This window comes from Helianthus annuus, chromosome 16, assembly GCF_002127325.2.
Source record: "Helianthus annuus cultivar XRQ/B chromosome 16, HanXRQr2.0-SUNRISE, whole genome shotgun sequence".
In the NCBI taxonomy this organism is placed as follows: domain Eukaryota; kingdom Viridiplantae; phylum Streptophyta; class Magnoliopsida; order Asterales; family Asteraceae; genus Helianthus; species Helianthus annuus.
In genome coordinates, this window is record NC_035448.2 from 67757699 (window position 1) to 67764026 (window position 6328).

General features: G+C 37.4%; 1 pseudogene; it reads left to right on the forward strand.

The window, feature by feature from the left end:
- LOC110919276 lies at positions 1-6037 on the forward strand (annotated as a pseudogene).
- Positions 6038-6328: the final 291 nt, after the last annotated feature.

Sequence of the window (6328 nt, forward strand, 5' to 3'; positions counted from 1 at the left end):
ATGCCGACGCGGATGGGTTTTCAATCACTGTGGGGGATGAAGGTAATCAAGAGGTTCCCCGTTGGCCCGCGGTTTAAAAACTGCGAAGGGGGCGTATGGACAGAGGAGCCCCTACCAGAGCATTTCGAGGCCGTTCATCCTCCTGCAGATCCTACTGATGCAGTGCCCGTGGAGGACCCTCCGGAGGATGTAGACAGTGCAGCGGTGCCACAGCCAGCGCCACCTCTTGGTGCGCCTCAGTTTCCACGTCACGTTATTCCAGGTCATGCCCCAGGAGCTGCGCTACATCCGGATGTACGAGCCGAGCTTGATAGGCTCACCGATTTGGTAGGTTGGCTGGTACGGGCCGAGCAGGATAGACGAGAGAGAGAGGGATTACCCCCGATACCGCTTCCACCGGCTCGAGCACCACATCAGCAGCAGCAGCAGCAGCAGAAGTCGCAGCAGCAGTAGCATCAGGATTCGGATTCGGATTTGGATGCATAGACATGTTGTTGTTTTTATTTTGATTATGAATGTACAAACTTATCTTATATATTTTTTTATAGATGTACAAAGTTATCTTATATATGTCATATTTTATGTTTGTTTTCAGTTATTCGGTTACTTAATGATTGTTGTCTTAAATTGAGATAATACGGAAACAAAATATGTTTTGAATATAATACGGAAACAATATATCCCCTGAATATAATACGGAAACAATATTTGAACGAGATAAAATTTTAGTCGGAAGAATAATATTAAAAAAGTAAAATGTTAAAAACATTATAATATTTAATCGATATAATATAGTGTAAAAAACAATAACTTTTTTTAAAATAGTTGATTTTTAAAAAACAATAACTTTTTTTATAGTGTAAAAAACAAAAAAAACAAAACTTTTTTTAAAACCAAAAAAATTTTCAACCAAAAAACACATCTTCAAAAACTATAAACCATACCAAAACCCACCAAAACACCCCTTATTTCAGCCAAAAAACACCCCGCTTAAGACGCCTCGTATAAGGGTGTACTCTTCGTATATGGTTTCTTAAACATTGTGCCTGACACCCTCTGAGAACCCCTTGAATTCAGTGCTTAGACGCCTCGTATAGCCATATACGAGGCGTCTAGGGCACAAAAAGTATGAAAATAGGCAGGGAGGGTGTCCAAATAGTTTCAGCCAAATAAAATATGCAACAACTTGACAAATTGCCAAGCATTAATTAATTAAAACTAAGAATAACATATACAAACTAAAACCCATTTTCCTACAACTGCAAAAGATCATTCTTCATTTCATCAACCACCATGAACTTCACAAGAAACATTGATTTATTTTTGTTCTTGATTATGCTAGCAATCACACACTCTAGTTCTCAATCAACCACCGCCGGGGATGTGATCACCATCACAAAAGCCATTAACGTAGCCAAACCCGGCTGCCAAAGCCAGTGTGGAAACGTAACTATTCCATACCCTTTCGGGATCGGTCCAGGTTGCTTTCTAGGCGAATGGTTCGAAATCACATGCAACACTAGTTTTAATCCTCCGAGAACCCAAATTGGCCGTCTCCAACTCCTGGAATTCACGGATTACACTTTCCGGTTAGCCAACAAAGTTGCAAGCCAATGTTATGATCCATTCGGAAACATCACCGAAGACAATCCGGTCAGCACAAGTCTTGGCTGGACATCACCTTTTTCATTTTCACAAAAGAATCAGTTCAATTTAATTGGGTGTGATGACTTCGCCTTATTCTTAGGCCCTCTACAAGCAAACTTCACTAGTGGCTGCATTGCACTGTGTTCAAAACCTGAGGAAGTGGTCAATGGGTCATGTTCGGGTGTCGGGTGCTGCCAAACGTCGATCCCAAAGGCACTCAAGTATTACGACACTTCTGTCGGTAGTATGACAAATAGCAACCACACAAAAATCTGGTCTTTTGATCCTTGTACCTACTCGTTTTTGGGTGAGAAAGAACGGTTTACGTTTAATGGGGTGTCGGATTTTATGGACCCCAATTTCAGGAACCGGACCATGGCTAGCGTTCCTATGTTGGTTGATTGGGTGGTCGGGAACTTGAGCTGTAGCGAGGCTAGAAGTGCTGGTATGTTGGCTTGTCAAGCGAATAGCGAGTGTGTTGATTCGGATACTGGAGTTCCAGGATATAGATGCATTTGCAATAATGGTTATCAGGGTCAGCCTTATCTAGAGCCAGGTTGCCAAGGTTAGTTTTGTTATTTTTGTCATCCAATTAAGATTTCAGTATTAAACACCATAAGTAACTAGACTAACTGTATACTATATGACTTTCAGATATCAATGAATGTGAGGATCCTAATAATCTTTGTGACGGGGTTTGTACGAATACGCCTGGCAATTATACGTGTAGTTGTCAAGATGGGTACGTTGGAGACGGCCTGAAAAGCGGGCGTGGTTGTACGAAGAAAAATTCAGAGTTTCCTGTTATAAAGTTCTCTTTAGGTAAGTTGATTTTAATATATTGGCCCAGATAGTAAACACACACGAACCACACGTCAAACTTCGACTCTTTTTATTGAATAAACTAAACTTGATAACAAAATCAACCATCCCTAGATAGACCTAACCCCAATAAACCAAACTATTCAAATTCAAACTTTAACTCAATCTCTTTATCTCCTCATTTTTTCTTATCAGAATTAGTCCAACAGTATCCCTTGTAATTCCACTTTGTACTTGCTACTCAGTTCTTGCTTCTCACCAGCTCCTCCCCTTAGCCTACCTTGCTATCTTCTCAGATCGAACTACACAAGTTCGTCTTCCACATAGGAACCTTCTTCTCTTGCTTTCCTTTCAGATCGCACCACATATGTCGTGTGATCGTACCACACAAGCTCAAAACTGAACCAAAAACACTAGATATGAACAATACACTTTTATTTTAGTCAAATAAAAATCTCAAGCACGCCAAATACGGTTCACAATGACACTATTTAAACTAAACAAAAGCTTAACATACTAACACTCAAATTCCTAACATCTAGTAGTTCAAATGACTCGATAAACATGCTACTAAAAATGATAAACATACTCGTAAAATAATTAAAGAGTAATTTACAAAATTTGGTATATGTGGTTAGGGCTACAAACGAACACGAACAATACCTTGTTCTTGTTCGTTTGTTAAGGAAATAAACATGTTTACGAGCTATTCATGAACATTTACCAAACGAGAATTTTTGTTTGTGTTCGTTCATTAAGGAACTGAAAGGGTTCGTGTTCGTTCGTTAATTTTAGGTAACGAAAACAAACAAATATGCATGAACACAAAACGAAGATATATTAAAAGACATGTAATATAAAATACATTAATATTTATTAAATATTTTATCTGTGAAAATGTTGAACTATTACATAAAAGAAAAATAAATAAAAAGCATAATAAACTGTGAGAACATTATTACTATTATTACTATATAAGTTTACTTTTTAAGGTCGAGATCGACACTTTTGAAAAAATCATACCATTTTTTTTGTAAAATTTACTCTAAATTGAACCATCTCTTTAGCACTTTACGGTTCACATCACCCCCTTTACTTTCATAAATTGAACTAATTAGGAGTAAAAGTCCGATATCTTTAATTAATTTATCATACATATCATGTAATACAGTTCATATAAGAATCTTGGTAATTATATGCTTTTAATAACTGATACGTAAATTACAGAACAAGAATCTAACAAGTACTGTTTTAGGAAAACTAGTATCAAGTCGAAATATGTTTCTATTATATATGGACATATGGTTTCCACCGATTACAAACTTGAAATTTGAGAAAAAGGAATGGTATGAAAATAGTTAAAATTAGAGGGTGTCACTTGCTGACAAATGTATCAGTTCATCCTAGTAGGGAACGTTGGTATTATGTCGGGGAAGGGTACGGAACAACGTTAGTAAAACCTTCATCGTGAGAGGTTGTTATAGAATAATGAAAATCTCATAAGATATTATGCATTTTGCATTATTAATCATCTACAGAGCCGGCCCGTAAGCTTATCAATCTAGGCTAAGGCCTAGGGCCACCAAAAAACAAGGGCCTCTAATTTTATTTCCTTTCATATATTAGACTTGTTTTTTGTCATTTAAACAACGTTTCTAGGCCCAAGATTTAGGATTTGCATAGGAGTCTTCATTGTCCACTCACACAACACATCAACCCTCGTTACTTGCGGCGTCTTTTGAGTAACAAATGTGAAACTGATTGCGGATTGAGCGAAATTTAGGGCCAAGATTAGGAAAAATCATTGCTATGATTATTCAATGTCTCAAATCTCAATCTCAATTCCTTTGTACCAATTCAATAGGGCCCTGACTTTGTAGTTCGCTTAGGGTCTCCAAAAACGTTGGAACGGCTCTGATCATCTATGTCTATATCTATCTATATATAAATATTTATATAAAATGGATATAATTATTAAGAAAACATAATCAAATGATATATCTTGATTATAATAAAGACAATTTTAAACAATAAATCAAAAAAATATATTCTATCAGATACTTCTATGGGCATGAATATATTGGTCTAAAAACAACACACAATCTATCTATAAGTACAAGAAAAAAGGTCCATAACGAAAGATATCACAGACGATCGACATCAACATCGGTTATATTTTAGTTTTTATTTTTATTTTTGGCGAGTTATTGACAACTTTTGTGAGTAATATAGTAGTTTTTCTAATAGAGAAATATAAAATAAATATGTGAAATGTTGACATGGAACCCGAAATGAACGATTGTTGAACCATTCCGCGTCGGGAAATCTAATTCTGATTTCATTTAATTTATGTGGTAACATGCAGGTACGGGGTTTGGTTTCTTGGCCATTTTAGTAGGAATAACGTGGCTCTACTTTGTCATCAAGTAAAGGAACCTTGTTAAGCTCAGAGAGAAGTTTTTTCAACAAAACGGTGGCTTGCTACTCAAACAACGTATTACAAACAACGAAGGAAACGTCGATTCAACAAAGGTCTTCACTGCCCTAGAGTTAGAAAAAGCCACCAACAATTACGCAGAAGACCGGATCATGGGCCGTGGTGGTTACGGGATTGTATACAAAGGCATTCTGACTGGTCATCGAGTCGTTGCAATCAAGAAATCACGAGTTGTGGATGAAACCCAAATCGAATTATTCATCAATGAAGTGATTATCTTGACAAAAGTTAACCATCGGAATGTGGTGAAGCTTTTGGGATGCTGTTTAGAGACCGAGGTTCCATTATTGGTATACGAGTATGTATCTAACGGAACTCTTTTTAATCATATTCATGACTTGGTTATCATGGGAGAATCGTCTAAGAGTAGCAGCGGAAGCCGCTGGTGCACTATCGTACCTTCATTCCGCTACATCAACCCCTGTGATCCATAGAGATGTGAAATCGGCAAACATTTTATTAGATGATAATTACACCACAAAGATGGCGGATTTTGGGGCTTCAAGATTAGTCCCACTCGATCAAACACAAGTAACCACGCTAGTTCAAGGAACATTGGGGTACTTAGATCCTGAGTACTTTCACACTAGTCAGTTAACAGAAAAGAGTGATGTTTACAGCTTTGGAGTGGTACTTGCTGAGCTTTTAACTGGGAAGAAGCCATTGTGTATGGAACGGACGGAAGAAGAACGAAATTTAGCGGCTCATTTCATTATGTCTCTAAAAGAAGACCGTTTGTTTCAGATTCTGGAACCTAGAGTTGTAAGGGAGGGCACCCTAGAGCAACTTCAACAAATTGGCGCGCTTGTGAAAAGATGCCTTAGTCTCACAGCCGATGAGCGACCAACAATGAAAGAAGTAACGATTCATATTGAAGGGTTACGTAAGTTTACTCAACATCCATGGGTGACTCGACATGGTGATGAAGAGAATTCAAACTTGTTAAATGCTGAGGGCCAAGAAAGTGACCTTTATGAAGAATCGATAAACCCGTACTCAAGTACCGGTGAAATTTCTTCCGGTTTTACTAACAACAGTGGTCTTGTGTATCCTTCAAATATTCTCCGCTAATATATTTCGTCATGGTTCTAGAACTGAAGCCTCATTAGATGATGGATTTGTTTCAGTATTTAGTCCTACACGGGGAAATACTTAATATACTTTAATAATAAGAAACATAATGAATAGTGCCTGGACACGTGGTCGTGCAATGTTTTTTTAATTATTTGGCCGTTTTTGGAATTGTTTATATGTATTGTTCTATGTTTACATATTGAATGTTTAGTCATGGCATAGTGGTTTGGGTGGTTGTTTGTTTGTGTTTAGACCCATGTTCGAGTCCTAATATTTTTTTGGAAAATT